Source organism: Macaca thibetana, chromosome 19, assembly GCF_024542745.1.
Source record: "Macaca thibetana thibetana isolate TM-01 chromosome 19, ASM2454274v1, whole genome shotgun sequence".
Taxonomy (NCBI): Eukaryota; Metazoa; Chordata; class Mammalia; order Primates; family Cercopithecidae; genus Macaca; species Macaca thibetana.
The window spans coordinates 10903917-10920721 of NC_065596.1; the positions used below are offsets into that span (position 1 = coordinate 10903917).

Sequence of the window (16805 nt, forward strand, 5' to 3'; positions counted from 1 at the left end):
AGGGGACGTAGAGATGCTGACAAATCCAGCATCCCGCCCTCTGTGGCCGGCACCTGGGAGGTGGAGGGAGTGTCCGCGGCACAGCCTCGTAGTCTTTTGCTCCATGGGGCACATCTGTTGCCGGGCAGCTCCTAAGAACTGGCTTTCTGGGCCCTGAGTTGCCAAGGAACTACTAAATCCCGGCCAGCCGGGGCTGGTGTGTATTTTGACTTTCTGCGAAGGAGGGTGGTGTGGCCTCTCTTGTCTTCTAAGTTCCCTTCTCTTTGCCCTCCGTGAGCTCTGCCTGCCTCTCCCTCACGCTGGCCCTCTCTCTCTCCTCTTTCTTCCTCTAGTTTCCCCCTCACTGTGCTGGAGGGAGAAGACCCTGGGATTTCTGAGCGAGGCCCATGGATGTTGAAGTCTTCCGGGGTCCCCGACTCCATGCTCTCGCGCCCCAGTTACTATGACGCCCTGCACAGCCGCAGCTCGGGGCACGCCCAGCGCCCTGCAGGACACTCGGCCTCCCCGGCTCAGCATCTGCTTCGAGGGGCCCCCTCTGAGGCGGCGGGGTGGCGTGGTGGATCACCGAGATGTCATCTTGGCCCACCAGGCCCACAAAATCCACAGCACCCCCCAGGCCAGGAGGAAAGAATGGGAGTGAGTATGCCCGGGTGGTGGTGTTGGGGCGGGGTGGCCGGGGCGTGCGGCTGTACTGGGGATCCCTTAGGGGTTAGGATGTTTTTGGCAGGCTTTTTGGGGAGCAAATTCATGCAGATGGAACACATTGATAAGGCTGTGCTGGCTTCTGAAATCTCAAAATCCTTCCCTGCTAATTGATCAATAATGGTTGCCTTAAGCCCCCTGGGCACCCCCATCCGGCTCTGCAGATCCCTGAGCTGCCTCACCCTGGGGCAACAAAGAGATTAACCATGGATGTGGCAGCCAGGACCCAGCTCCCAGGATTGTGAGTGTCCGCTCTGATAGGTTGGCAAATATTCCTTCCTTCCTTCCTTCCTTCCTTCCTTCCTTCCTTCCTTCCTTCCTTCCTTCCTTCCTTCCTTCCTTCCTTCCTTCCTCCCTCCCTCCCTCCCTCCCTCCCTCCCTCCCTCCCTCCCTCCCTCCCTCCCTCCCTCCCTCTCTCTCTCTCTCTTTCTTTTTTTCTTTCTTTCTTTTTTTTTTTTTTGATGGAATCTTGCTCTATCACGCAGGCTGGAGTGCAGTGGCCTGATCTTGGCTCACCGCAACCTCTGCCTCCTGGGTTGAAGAGATCCTCCTGCCTCAGCCTCCCAAGTAGCTGGGACCACAGGCACACGCCACCACGCCCAGCTAATTTTTGTATTTTTAGTGAAGACGGTGTTTCACCATATTGGTCAGGCTGTTCTCAAACTCCTAACCCCAAGTGATCCACCCGCCTTGGCCTCCCAAAGTGCTAGAATTACAGGCGTAAGCCACCGCACTCAGCCAGCAAATGTTTCTGTTGAGATGGCTGAGAAATGCTGCTTTCTGGGGAAAAAGTGGGAATCCCATTTCTACTTCCAGTGTTGAGTTGAAATCTGAGGGTTTAAGGGCTGGAGACAGAAGTGTGTGAAGGCAGAGCGGGACCTGGATAGGGCTGGGAGTACGCGGTGGCGTCAGTTGAGTCTGGTCCTGGGTTCCCCTTTTTCTTTGTCAGTGACCCCAGCAGTGGGTCTTCTGGTGGGAGACAGTGGGGGTGGAACTGGCTCCGTCGTGTAGTTGCTGCTGGGCAATGTTGGATGAACGGCTTTCCTGAGCTGTTGCCGGGCAGCTCCTAAGAACTTGGGGTCTTGGCTGTTGGAGGGTTGAAGGTGGTTTGTGTGAAGGTTCAGTCTCAGGCCAGCCCCTATGCATCGTTTTTCCACACAGTGGGGGAGCTAGTGGGTTTTTTCTCCTCCCTCCTTCCCTCCGTCCCTCCGTCCGTCCGTCCCTCCCTCCCTTCCTTCCTTCCTTCCTTCCTTCCTTCCTTCCTTCCTTCCTTCCTTCCTTCCTTCCTTCCTTCCTCTTTCTTTCCCTCCCTCTCTCCTTTCTCTCTTTTCTTTCCTTTTAAGACAGGGTTTTTCTTCTCTCTCTCTCCTCCTTCCTTCCTTTTCTCCTTCCTTCCTTTTTTCCTCCTTCCTTCCTTTTTGACAAGGTCTCTCCTTCCTTCCTTCTTTTCTTTCTTTCTTCTTTCTTTTTCTTTCTTTCTTTCTTTCCTTCCTTCCTTCCTTTCTTTCTTTCTTTCTTCTTTCTTCCTTTCTTTCTTTTTTTTTTCCTTCCTTCCTTCCTTCCTTCCTTCCTTCCTTCCTTCCTTCCTTCCTTCCTTCCTTCCTTCCTTCCTCTTTTCTTTCTTTCCTTTTGAGACAGGGTCCCTTCCTTCCCTTTCCTTCCTTTCCTTCCCTTCCCTTCCCTCTCTCCTTTTCTCTTTCCCTCTCCCCTTCCCCTTTCCTTTCCTTTTCCTCAAGAGTGTTTTTTTTTTTTTTTTTTTGGCAAAGGCACAGGCCTAGGGTGGATTCCTGAGCAGACATCAGGAGTGTGGGATGAGAATATAAATATTATTTTGTTTGGAGCTGAGGCTGATATGGACACTAATCAATTTAGGGGACCCCAAAATTTACTCTCTTACCCTCTTGATGCTCCAGACCTGACCGTGTGGGAAGCACACTTCACCAGACAGACGCCCTGGCCCCATTTTTCCATTTGCAGGAGGGGAAGTGGGGTTACAAATGCCATTTGGGTTGGGAGGGTGCTGGTGAGGGGGTGTGTAAATACAGGGTGCAATGCAAACTGTTTTATTAAAATGAGCCATTGCTCATTTTGAATCAAAGAGTTTCAGGATGGGGCTCAAAGTGTTGCAAGCTTGGCCCCGAGGTGATTTCCTGAGGTTAGTCTGACATCTACTGGTATGTTTGAGCATCGTTTAGGAAGGCATGTTGTGACTTCCCCGCCACCCGCCACAAAACTGGGTTCCTCTTAACTTTCCTTCCCCTCCATCCACTCATCCGTCCACTCACCCACCCACCACCCACCCATTTAAACTTCTAATTGTACATGCATCCATCCATCCATCCATCCATCTCGCATCCATCTTTCTACCCATCAATCCATTCATCCGTCTCCCTATTCTTTCTCCCATCCATCCATTTTCCAGCGATCCAACCATTTTCCCATTCACCCACCTGTCCACACATCTATCCATCCACTCAACCCACCCACCAACTCACCCATTCTTCCATTCACCCATTCATCCATCCATTCTTCCATTCATTCTTCTGTCCATCCACCCACCTATCATCTTATATACCAATCTGTCCATCCACCCATCCATCATTCCATAAATAACCAGGAAATGCACCCATTCCCTTTAACGTCTGCCTTGGTTTCTAGAACCCATAAAAGTTTCTTTTTTTTTTCTTTTTTGAGATGGAGTCTCGCTCTGTCTCCCAGGCTGGAGTGCAGTGGTGCGATCTGGGCTCACTGCAAGCTCTGCCCCCCGGGTTCACGCCATTCTCCTGCCTCAGCCTCCCGAGCAACTGGGACTACAGGCGCCCGCCACCTTGCCCGGCTAGTTTTTTGTTTTGTTTTGTTTTGTTTTTTTTTGTATTTTTAGTAGAGACAGGGTTTCACCGTGTTAGCCAGGACGGTCTCGATCTCCTGACCTCGTGATCCGCCCGTCTCGGCCTCCCAAAGTGCTAGGATTGCAGGCGTGAGCCACCGCGCCCGGCCAAAAGTTTCTTTAATTTATTTTCATTTTTACAAATTTTAACTAATTAATTAATTTTGGAGGCAGGGTCTTGCTCTGTCACCCAGGCTGGAGTGCAGTGGCCCTATCACGGCTCACTGCAACCTCTGCCTCCTGGGTTCAAACGATCCTCCCACCTCAGCCTTGCAAGTAGCTGGGACTAGGTGCATGCACCACACCATGCCCAGCAAATTAAATAATTTTTTTTTGGTAAAGATGGGATCTTGCTATGTTGCCTAGGTTGGTCTCAAACTCGTGGGCTCAAGCGACCCTCTTGCCTTGGCTTCCCAAATTGCTGGGATTACAGGCATGAGTCACCATGCCTGGCCCAAAGTGTCCTTATAGCCATGATGTCCAAATTTCTGAACTCCTACCCCAACTAGCAAAACAATTTTTCAGCACACTCATAGCTGAAATGAATAGCCACAGTGCATGCATTTTTATTTATATATAATTTATTTTGCTAAATGTGTTATATGCACATAAAATATACACAAAAATAAAAATGTGAAAAGGATGAGAGCTCAATGAGATATATCATCTTTCCAAATGGCTTTAATAGTTTGATTTAATAGTACAACATGCTTTTGCCCTTATGTTTTAGAAGTTTGCCTTTGCTTTTTGAATACCATGTTCTGTAAGAGCGTTGTATTCTGAAAACGTTCCAATATGCTAAAAGTAGGAAGAAGAGCTCAGTGAAACTTTCTTATCCATCAAAATTTAATAATGATCAGGGTTGTGCCAGACTTCACATCATAAATCCATATCCTCTTTCTGAGATATTTAAAAGTAAATCCCTGACCTTATGTGATTTTTTGCAAACTTCAGACTACATCTCTAAAGCATACAGACACATCTTAGTAATATCACACTGACAACATTAATCATGATTTTTATATCTGATTTCCGGTCCACATTCAGATTTCCTTGCTCGTCTTTTTACAGTTGAGTTTTTTGAATCAAGAAGGCCTGTGTGTTGCATTTCATCATTTCTATCTCTTTTTATTGTGGTAAAATATACACAACATAAAATTGACCATTTTAACCATTTTTAAGCATACAGTTCAGTGGCATTAAGTACATTCGCATTGTTGTGCAACCGTCACCACCATCCATCTCCAGAACATTTTGTTTGTTTTGAGACAGAGTCTCACTCTGTCATCCAGGCTGGAGTGCAATGGCATGACCTTGGCTCACTGCAACCTCCATCTCACGGGTTCAAGGGATTCTCCTGTCTCAGCCTCCCGAGTAACTGGGATTACAGATGACTGCCATCATGCCCAGCTAATTTTTGTATTTTTAGTAGAGATGGGATTTCGCCATGTTGGATAGGCTGGTATTGAACTCCTGACCTCAAGTGGTCAGCCCCGCTCAGCTCCCAAAGTGCCAAGATTATAGGCATGAGCCACCATGCCTGGCCGATCTCCAGAACTTTTTCATCACTCCAAACTGCAGCTCTGTCTCCATGAAACACTCACTCCCCAGACCCTATCCCCCAGCCCCTGACACCCACCATTCCGCTTTCTATCTTTATGAATCTGATGACTCTAGGGATCTCATATAAGTAGAAACATATAGCATTTGTCCTCTTGTGTCTAGCTTATTTCACTAAGCATAATGTCCTCCAGGTTTATCCATGTTGTAGCATGTGTCAGAATTTTCTTACTTTTTAAGACTGAAAAATATTTCATTGTATGAATAGACCACATTTTGTCTATCCATCCATCCATCCATCCATCCATCCATCCATCCATCCACCCATCCATCCACCCATCCATCATCCATCCATCCACCCATCCATCCATCCATCCATCCACCCATCCACCCATCCACCCACCCACCCACCCATCCACCCATCCACCCATCCATCCATCCATCCATCCATCCATCCATCCACCCATCCACCCATCCACCCACCCATCCACCCATCCACCCACCCATCCATCCACCCATCCATCCATCCACCCATCCATCCATCCACCCATCCATCCATCCACCCATCCATCCATCCATCTACCCATGCATCCACCCATGCATCCACCCATGCATCCATCCACCCATCCATCCATCCATCCACCCATCCATCCACCCATCCACCCATCCACCCATCCACCCATCCACCCATCCATCCATCCATCCATCCATCCATCCATCCATCCACCCATCCACCCACCCATCCACCCATCCATCTACCCATCCATCCATCCATCCAACCATCCATCCATCCACCCATCCATCCATCCACCCACCCATCCATCAATCCATCCACCCATCCATCCACCCATCCACCATCCATCCATCCATCCATCCACCCACCCACCCACCCACCCACCCATCCATCCACCCATCCATCCACCCATCCATCCACCCATCCATCCATTCACCCATCCATCCATCCATCCATCCACCCATCTATCCATCCATCTACCCATCCATCCATCCATCCATCCATCCATCCACCCATCTATCCATCCATCTACCCATCCATCCATCCATCCATCCATCCATCCATCCATCCATCTACCCATCCATCCATCTACCCATCCATCCATCCATCCATCCATCCATCCATCCATCCATCCATGAACACTTGGGTTGCTTCTATTTCCGGGCTATTGAGAATAATGCTACTATGAACACAGGTGTACAAATAACTCTTGGAGACCCTGCCTTCCATTCTTGGAGATATATTCCTAGAAGTGGGGTTGCTAGATCATATGGTAATTCTATATTTAATTTTCTGGTAGTCATGTCTTCAATGTCTTACTTAGTCTATAGCAGTCTCTTCCTGATCCCCTATTTTCTATCCTATTGACTCTGAGAAGAAACCAGATAAATCATCCTGTAGAATGTCTCCCATTGTTATTATTATTGTTGTTGTTATTATTATTATTATTTAGAGACAAGATCTTCCTCTGTTACCAGGCTGGAGTCCAGTGGAGCAATCATAGCTCACTGAAGGCTTGAACTCCTGGGCTTATGTGATCCTCCCTTAGCCTCCCAGTAGCTAGGACTACAGGTGTGCACCACCACATCCGGCTTTTTTTTTTTTTTTTTTTTTTGTAGAGACAGGGTCTCAATATGTTGCCCAGGTTGGTCTCAAACTCCTGGCCTCAAGTGATCCTCCTGTCTCAGCCTCCCAAATCACTGGGATTATAGATGTAGGCTACTGCATCTCCTAAGTGTCTTCCATTCTTCATTGCTGTTTGGAAGCTTTATTTTTATAACTGTAGTGGTTTTGTCCATCAGTAGGAACCCCACCTAGGCACAGTACATGCCACAGTGAAGCTCACAAGATTTCACCTCGCCGATTGTCTTCATTGAGAATTCTGAATGTTTTCTGGCCACCTTCTGATAGCAATTGAATTAGATCACCGTGATTACTTCTCGTGACTGACAGACTTTGGTCTCTTTGCTCCTGTCTGCTTGCATTCTATCTTCTTCAATCTTCTTTTTTTCTCTCTTTCTTTCTTTTGTTTTTTGAGACAGAGTCTTGCTTTGTCACCCAGACTGGAGTGCAGTGGCGTGATCTCAGCTCACTGCAACCTCTGCCTCCCGGGTTCAAGTGATCCTTCTGCCTCAGCCTCCCACGTAGCTGGGATTACAGGCACCCACCACCACACCCAGCTAATTTTGTATTTTTAGTGGAGATGGGGTTTCACTATGTTGGCTAGGCTGGTCTTGAACTCCTGGCCTCAAGTGATCCGCCCACCTTGGCCTCCCAAAGTGTTGGGATTACAGGCATGAGCCACTGCGCGTGGTCTCAATATTTGCTTTCTAGGCAGGAATCTTTTAAAGCCATGTGTCCACTTTATCAGCCAACATCCCAGTCCATCAATCCACTCATGCAGGTCTAAGCAGACTGCAATACATTGCCATTCACTGGAATTGTTATTTATCTCATTTCTAGTGGTCTGTCTTGCCCACTGGAATATCCCCAGTGGGGTTGCTTGTCTGTCCTGTTCACAACTGTGTCCCCAGAGACTGAGGCCAGCACCCAGTAGGTGCTCATAAAATATTTCTTGAGTAAAAGCATTGACTGACAATGAATGAGAGTCACTGCCAGCTAGCCAAGTGGATTTGGGTCAACCATTGGTTAAGGACTAATAAAACTCAACACTTGTCTTATTTTTATTTTTGAGACAGAGTCACATTCTGTCACTCAGGCTGGAGTGCAATGGCTCGATCATCGCTCACTGCAGCCTCAACTTCCTGGGCTCAAGCAATCCTCCTGCCTCAGCCTCCCAAAATCTTGGGATTACAGGTGTGAGCCACCACATCTGGCCTATAGGGTCTTCTTAAATGCAGATTCTGTTTCAACAGGTCTAGGCTAAGACTTGGGATTCTGCATTTCTTTCTAACAGGCTACCGGGTGAGGCTGACGCTGCCTGGGTCTAAGCAGCAAGCAGCTAAACCGTCATCTTCATCAGAGAATAGAGAGAACATTGGTGTGAATAGGGAGCAGAGAAAGGAGAGTTAAGGGAACTACCATGAGTATCATGAATAATACTTATTAGGCCATAACAATAATAATAATAACAACAAGGTTTTATGTTTGTTTGTTTTTTTGTTTGTTTGTTTGTTTTGAGACACGCTCTGTCGCCCAGGCTGGAGTGCAGTGGCGCAATCTCAGCTCACTGCAAGCTCTGCCTCCCCGGTTCATGCCATTCTCCTGCCTCAGCCTCCCGAGTAGCTTGGACTACAGGCACCCGTCACTATGTCTGGCTAATTTTTTTGTATTTTTAATAGAGACGGGGTTTCACTGTGTTAGCCAGGATGGTCTTAATCTCCTGACCTCATGATCCTCCTGCCTCGGCCTCCCAATGTGCTGGGATTACAGGCGTGAGCCACCCGCCTGGCCCAACCAGGTTTTTTTTTTTTTTTTTTTGAGATGGGGTCTCACTATGTTGCCCAGGCTGATCTCAAACTCCCAGGCTCAAGCAATCCTTCCGCTTCAGCCTCCAGACTATCTGGGATTATAGGCATGAGCCACTGTGCCCGGCAATAACCTGTAATCCAAGCACTTTGGGAGGCCAAGGCAGGTGGATTGCTTGAGGTCAGGAGTTAGAGACTAGCCTGGCCAGCGTGGTGAAACCCCGTCTCTACTAAAAATACAAAAAAATCAGCCGGATGTGGTGGCGCATGCCTGTAGTCCCAGCTATTCCAGAGGCTGAGGCAGGAGAATCGCTTGAACCCGAGAGGTGGAGGTTGCCGTGAGCCAAGGCCACACTACTGCACTCCAGCGTGGGCGACAGAGTGAGACTCTGTCTCAAAAACAAAACAAAAACCCAGTGTTGATGGAGCACTTACTATCTGTGGGGCACGGCTCCAAGACCTTTATATGCATTAACTCATTTAATCCTTATCATCATTGTTATAAATAGATTGTGGCGCATGTCATTGTTTTCCAAAGTGTTTCTGTGCAGCACATCTTATCAAATGCACACAATGATCTCCTGAAACAGCTAGGGCAGCTGTTGTTGGTATTGTTATTGTGGTTACTTATTATCTTATTATGATTACTTGTTTTTTTTTTTTTTTTTTTTGAGACAGAGTCTTGCTCTGTCATCCAGGCTGGAGTGCAGTGGCGCGACCTCGGCTCACTGCAACCTCCACCTCCAGGGTTCAAGCAATTCTCCTGCCTCAGCCTCCCAAGTAGCTGGGATGACAGGCATGTACTACCATGCCTAGCTAACTTTTTTTGTATTGTTAGTAGAGAAGGGGTTTCACCATGTTGGCCAAGCTGGTCTCGAACTCCTGACCTCAGGAGATCCACCCACCTCAGCCTCCCAAAGTGCTGGGATTATAGGAGTGAGCCACCATGCCCAGCCATGATTATTATTACCAGTAGTACCCTTATTATTTTGCCCCTTATATAGATGGGTGAACAGATCCTGAGAGGTGAACTCCAGGTTACTGAGGCATCCGAGAATCAACCCAAGACAGAGATGACATGACCTTGAATTCCAGGACAGAACTGGCCATTTATAGGATATGGGGACCCAGGCTCAGCCAAACTGCAGGTCACCAGCTAGGACTGGGTGACTTTCCCAGCTAGAGATCGGATGGCTGGCCTGAATTGTCCTGGTCCCCGAGGCCTGAGCTGAGAGAATAAGCCACACAAAGTGAGACTTTTATTTTATTTTTAGAGACAGGGTCTCACTCTGTCACCCAGGCTGGAGTGCAGTGGTGCAATGATAGCTGACTGCAGCCTTGACCTCCTGGGCTCAAGTGATCCTTCCACCTCGTCCACCTGAGCAGCTAGGACCACAGGTGCATGCCACCACTCCTGGAAAATTTAAAAATTTTTTTGTAGAGGTGGGGTCTTGCTATGTTGCCCAGGCTGGTCTCAGACTCCTGGCCTCAAGTGATCCTCCTGCCTCGGCCTCCCAAAGCATTGAAATCATAGGTGTGAGCAACTGAGCAACCATGCTCAGCCCCCAGAGAGATCATATTTTAACACAAGTCAGATTATATCCCTCCTCTGCTCAGAACCCCCCATGGCTCCCACCTGAATCATAGCAAAAGCCAAACTCCTCACCAAGACCCATAAGGCCCTGCCCCATCTACTCTGTCACTTCCCTGCCTTCACTTCCTCCCTCTCTCCCCCTTGTGTACTCTGCTCCAGCTGTACCAACCTTATCACTGTTCCTCCAATGCACTAGGGTGGTCCAGCCTCAGGGCCTTTGCACTGGCTGTTTCTTCTGCTAGGAATACTCTTCTCGGCACCCACACGGCTCCTTCCTTGCCTTCTTCCAGCCTTTGATTAAAAGTTTCCTCCTCATTGAACTTTTCCTCATCACCCTATTTAAAATGCAGCCCCGGCTGGGTGCAGTGGCTCATGTCTGTAATCCTAGCACTTTGGAGGCCAAGGTGGGAGGATCACTTGAGGCCAGGAGTTTGAGACCAACCTGGGCAACATAGCAAGGCATCTCCACAAAACATAAAAAAAATTAGCCAGGCATGGTGGTGTGTGCCTGTGGTCCCAGCTACTTGGGAGACTGAGGTGGGAGGATCCTTTGATCCTGGGAGGCCAAGGCTGTAGTGAGCCATGATCATGCCACTGCACTCCAGCCTGGGCAACAGAGCAAGACCCTGTCTCATAAATAAGTAGATAAGATAAAAATAAAATAAAATGCAGCCCTACTCGTGCTGATTCCCTGCCCCCCCTTAATTTTGCCCACTAGCACTCATAACCAGATCCTATGTGTTACACATGGAGCTTTCTCCCTTGTTCACTGTACTGGGACCTGTAGTCCTACCTACTCAGGAGGCCAAGGCAGGAGGATCCTGAGAGCCCAGGAGTTTGAGACCAGCCTGGGCAACATGGCAAGACCCCATCTTTACAAAAATTAGCTAGGCGTGGTGATGCGTACCTGTAGTCCCAACTACTCAGGGGACTGAGGTGGGAAGACTGCTTGAGCCTAGGAGTTGAAGGTTGCAATGAACTATAATTGCACCACTGCACTCCAGCCTGGGCAACAGAGCGAGATCCTGTCTCTAAATAAATAAATATAATTGAAAGAAAATAAAATGCAACCCCTACTTATGTTGGTTCCCTGCCCTGCTTAATTTTCCCCACTAGCACTCCTGACCAGCTCATATGTGTTACACATCGACTTTCTCCCTTGTCGATTGTCATATTTGCTCTGCAAGCTCCACGTGGGCCTGATTTTTATTTTTATTTTTATTTTTGAGACAGAGTCTTGCCCTGTCACCCAGGCTGGTGTGCAGGGGTGAGATCTCGGCTCACTGCAACCTCCATCTCCCAGGTTCAAGCGATTCTCCTGCCTCAGCCTCCTGAGTAGCTGGGACTACAGGTGTGCGCCACCACACCCAGCTAATTTTTGTATTTTTTAGAAGAGGCGGGGTTTCATTGACCATGTTGGCCAAGTTGGTCTCGAACTCCTGACCTCAGATGATGCGCCCACCTCGGCCTCCCAAAGTGCTGGGATTACAGGCGTGAGCCACCGCGCTCGGCCCGTTCATTAATTTTTGTTGTCGTATAATAAAAAGAAGGATAATTCTTGATAGGTGAAAGTTCTATGAAGTTCAAAATTTGGTGTCCATAAAGTTTTTTTGGAACACAGCCTTGTCTATTTGTGCGGATGTTATCTGTGGCTCCTTTTCTGTTACAACAGCAGAGCTGTCTCTGGGACAGAGACTGTCTAGCCCTCAGAGCCAGAAGCATTTCATCTGAGGTCCTTTATGGAAGAAGTTTTTGGACCCTTAAGCTGGAACAGCGCCTGACACACACTATGCTCAAAAAACAGTCTGCGCGGGTCTCCCCTGCGTTCACCCTGTGTCGCCCGCCGCTGCTACGACTGGCCACCAGGTGGCGCCATGGCTCCCCAGCCGGGCAGGCGCCAGGCAGCAGAGCGCTCAGCTCGCCCTCCTGGGTACCCACCTCCCTGCCGCATCCTTCCTGCTTGTTCCGAGAAATGGAAGGCAGGCCCAAATCAATAATTGAATTCCCAACATGTGATAACTAGTCATTACATATATGGCTATCGCTTTTTCATGCACAAAGGGCTTGGTAAAGACCAACTGGGGCGGCGGGGGCGGACTCGGGGCCTTGCAGGGCTCCCTGAGGTCTGATGGGTTACAAGCAGGTCCTGAGGTCGTGTGGGGCTTGCCTGGCTTCAGTCTGGGGTGTGGTTGAGTGCCCCGGCCAGGGTTCAAATCCCAACTCTGCCACTTGCTGACTGATTCTGGGGAGGAGGGTTCCTGTCCCTTTCTGTGCCTCAGTTTCCCTATCCGTCAAATGGGGAAAACAACAGCACCCGTCTCTGGGGCTCTTACAAAGATTAAGTTCACTGCATTATTACATAGAAAGCATTTAGAACAATGCAGCCACATAGCACTTATAATCGTTTTCCGTTTCTGCAGTGGGTATGCCATTAAGCATTTGAGGCCTCAGTTTACACAGTTAAAAAAAAAAAAAGGCTGGGCATGGTAGCTCATGCCTGTAATCTCAGCACTTTGGGAGGCTGAGGAGGGAGGATCGGTTGAGCCCAGGTATTCAAGATCAACTTGGGCAACATAGGGAGACCTTGTCTCTATGAAAAATTAAAAAAGAAAAATTAGCCAGGTGTGGTGGTGCACACCTGTAGTCCCAGCTACTCGGGAGGGTGAGGCGGGAAGATCGCTTGAGCCCAGGAGTTCCAGGCTGCAGTGAATGATGATCACACCATTGCACTCCAGCCTGGGTGACAGAGTGAGACCTTGTTTTGGAGGAAAAAAAAAAAAAAAAAAAGAAAAGCAGGTTGTTTTGTTTAGAAATCACAATTAAACTGCAACCTAACCTTTTAAAAAGAACCTACCTAGAAATCAGAGCTCTATTTCTCTTCTTTTTTTTCTCTTGTTCTTCTTCTTTTTAATTAATTATTCATTTTTTTTTGAGATGGAGCCTTGCTCTGTTGCCCAGGCTGGAATGCAGTGGCACGATCTCAGCTCACTGCAACCTCCGCCTCCCAGGTTCAAGTGATTCTCACCTCAGCCTCCCAAGTAGCTGGAATTACAGAGACCCACTGTGATTAGCTGCCACGCCTGGCTAATTTTTGCATTTTTAGTAGAGACGGGGCTTTAGCATGTTGGCCAGGCTTGTCTCAAACTGCTGACCTCAAATGATCCGCCTGCCTCAGCCTCCCAAAGTTCTGGTATTACAGGCGTGAGCCACCGCGCCTGGCCTCTTTCTTTCTTTTCTTAAGGGAGGCAGGCTGGCCAATGCTAGCCTAGTTGATATTTAAAAAAAAATAGGTCTAGTCCCAGGGAGCTTCTTTTTCAGTGCAGCTGGCTGACTTTCGGTGCAGAGAGACCCTTCTTTGTTCTTTGAATTAGCAGCTTTGGCAGCCATGGAAGGTCTGGGTAGGGCCCCCCAGAGATGGGGCTCCCCTATCTCTTTTGGTCTATCAGATTCTCCATGCTGGTCCTTGAAACCAAGCAGCTTATGAACAAACATCCCCTCACTACCCCCACTGCCAAATTATCCTCTCTGTTCAATGTGACTTTTCTATCTAGAATTTATCTGTACCTTGGGTTTCCAATTATGGGAACAACTATGCCTTATTTATTTATTTATTTACTTTTGAGACAGAATCTCACTCTGTTGCCCAGGCTGGAGTGCGGTGGCATCATCTCAGCTCACTGCAACCTCCACCTCCCAGGTTCAAACGATTCTTCTGCCTCAGCCTCCTGAGTAGCTGGGATTACAGGTGCGTGCCACCACACCCGGCTAATTTTTGTATTTTTGGTAGAGATGGGGTTTCATCATGTTGGCCAGGCTAGTCTCGAATTCCTGACCTCAGGTGATCCACCCACCTCAGCCTCCCAAAATGCTGGGGTTACAGGTGTGAGCCACTAGACCCAGCCTCTTCTCCTCTTATTTTTCTTCTTCTTCTTCTTCTTCTTTTTTTTTTTTTGAGATGGAGTTTCACTCTTGTTGCCCAGGCTGGAGGGCGATGGTGCGATCTCGGCTCACTGCAATCTCTGCCTCCTGGGTTCAAGCGATTCTCCTGCTTCACCCTCCTGAGTAGCTGGGATTACAGGCATGCACCACCACGCCTGGCTAATTTTGTATTTTCAGTTGAGATGGGGTTTCTCCATGTTGGTCAGGCTGGTCTCGAACTCCCGACTTCAGGTGATCCGCCCACCTCGGCCTGCCAGAGTGCTGGGATTACAGGTGTGAGCCACTGCGCCCGGCCTCTTTTCTTCTTGTGGGGTCTGCATACTCCCACTTGCCTACTGTTGATTCCTCTTTCCTCCTCTTCCACTTCCTCTTCTTCTTCTTCTTCTTCCTCTTTCTCTTCCTCTTCTTCTTTGACAGGGTCTCTCTGTCACCCATGCTGGAGTGCGGTGGTACAATCACAACTCACTGCACTCTTAAACTCTCAGGTTCAAGCAGTCCTCCCAACTCAGTCTCCCAAGTAACTAAGATTACAGGCATGTGGCACCACACCTGGCTATTTTATTTTATTTTACTTTACTTTTCGTAGAATTGAATCTTGCTATGTTGCCCAGGCTGGTCTCAAACTCCTAAGCTCAGGTGATGCCCCTCCCTCAGCTTTTAGCGTCCCTGGGATTACAGGCACGAGCCATTGTGCCCAACCTGATCCTTGTCTTTTATTCTGCCACCATCACTCCACGATTCTATCCTTTTGACACCCCAGGGTTCTTTTTGTTGTTGTTGTTGAGATAGAGTCTCACTCAGTCACCTAAGCTGGAGTGCAGTGAGGCGATCTCGGCTCACTGCACCTTCGCCTCCCAAGTTCAAGTGGTTCTTCTGCCTCGGCCTCCCAGGTAGCTGGAATTACAGGCACACGTCATCATGCCTGGCTAATTTTTATATTTTTGGTAGAGACGAGGTTTCACCATGTTGACCAGGCTGGTCTCGCACTCCTGACCTCAAATGATCCATCTGCCTTGGCCTCCCAAAGTACTGGGATTATAGGTGTGAGCCACTGCGCCCAGCCCTCAGGGTTCTTTTGACGGAATCTGTCCACACTCCAGGCTCCCTTAACTGCTTGAGCCTTGGTGCAGGCCTCTGCCCATGACTCTCTGTCCGTGAGTCCATCATTATTGCCTTCATTTTGGTTGAGTCCCGGTGGCCTTCCTTCTGTCCCCTGCATTTTCAAGGCCTCTGCACTTGCTGTTCCTCCCCCTGGAATGCTCTTCCCGTGGCTGGCTCCTTCACACACTGTGGTTTCAGCACAAATGTCACCTTCTCATGTAGAGACCCCTCCCCTGGGGCCGCTGCTCATTTTGCAGAGCCATTCTGCTTATTATATAAAATTACGTGTTTCTCGGCTCACTGCGACCTCTGCCTCCCAGGTTCAAGCAATTCTTCTGCCTCAGCCTGCTGAGTAGCTGGGATTACAGGCGCCCGCCACCACGCCCAGCTAATTTTTGTATTTTTAGTAGAGACGGGGTTTCACCATGTTGGTCAGGCTGATCTCGAACCCCTGATCTCATGATTCACCCACCTCGGCCTCCCAAAGTGCTGAGATTACAGGCGTGAGCTACCGCGCCCGGCCCTATGTGTTTCTTTCTAAATTGGATTGTCAGCTCCATGAGGGCAGGTTTGTCTGTTTCTGGTCTGTCTTTTCTGCTACTATGTCTCTAGTGCTTAGAAAAGTGCCTAATGCATAATAGATACCAATGTTTGTTGAGTGAATAACTAATGGACCCTTGTGAACTTAAACATCTATGTGGATCACCTCTTTATGGCTCTGGCTTTGAGACTGCAAGCCTCTTAGAGCAAGTGAACCCCATTTTCTCTTCCATTCTCTGCCCAGGGGATCTTCTGGTTCCAAATTTATGCACTGTACTCAAGGGGGCCTGCCTGGAGGAGGAGGCGGACATGTAAACAGCAGCTGTACAATGTCTATGAACTACACAGAGACTAGTCCCCATTTATTCCACACCCACCATGGGCCCAGCTCTAGGCCAAGGGGCTTTGAGTATGAGCTCATGGGTTACTCACCCCAGTACCCATTTCACGGAGGAGGCAACTGAGGCACAGAGAGGTTAAATAACGAAGCCAATAAGTTAGAACCAGCTTTGGAAACCAGGTCTGTCTGAATCCAGAGCCCATGTTCTTGACTCCTGCCTTTTCAAGGTCTTGAACTTGGAAATGCCTGGCATAGAGTGAATGAATGAATGAATGAACAGGTGAATGAATGAAATTGTGATCATTAACCTTTTCCCTGACCTTCAAGTACTAAAGTCTACAAAGGCGAGTTCCTTTTCTTATTTGACCCTTGAATCTATGGGAGTGCTCTGCATGGAGCTTTGCAGGAGGAAAGCACGCGATGTCTGTCGAACTTGGTTGTGTGAAGTCTCAAACAAACTTAGGATGAAATCTATACAATCCTGAAGGCCAGCCATGGCACATACAACCCATTCTCTAAGTCCTGGCCACTAGAACCAGCTTGAAAGAGACCAAACTGGGATTAAAATAAAATAAGACCTCACCTTCTGATATTTCCAGATTCTCACAGTCCTTTCACCTCCTCTGTCTCTTGCAACCATGAAAACGACATTTGGGAGGGCAGGTCTTGTAATCCCCAGATCGCAATTGAAGAAATGAAGA

At 48.5% G+C, this 16805-nt stretch overlaps 2 protein-coding genes across 32 annotated transcripts in view; both read right to left on the reverse strand.

The window, feature by feature from the left end:
- Nucleotides 1-16805, reverse strand: part of C19H19orf53 (chromosome 19 C19orf53 homolog) — a 542027-nt gene that overhangs the window by 177663 nt on the left and 347559 nt on the right. Inside the window, exon 1 of one of the 31 annotated variants that reach the window (XM_050770976.1) lies at nucleotides 13687-13690. The exons of 28 other annotated variants lie outside the window; for them this stretch is intronic. The gene's annotated coding sequence lies outside the window, so the exon portion shown is untranslated. Of the gene's footprint in view, nucleotides 1-10209; nucleotides 10214-10878; nucleotides 10883-13686; nucleotides 13691-16805 lie in introns of those variants that run through there. 2 more of the 31 variants (XM_050770986.1, XM_050770969.1) reach the window with 2 other exon arrangements.
- YJU2B (YJU2 splicing factor homolog B) overlaps nucleotides 1-16805 on the reverse strand; it is a 595535-nt gene that overhangs the window by 161979 nt on the left and 416751 nt on the right. The window lies entirely within an intron of this gene.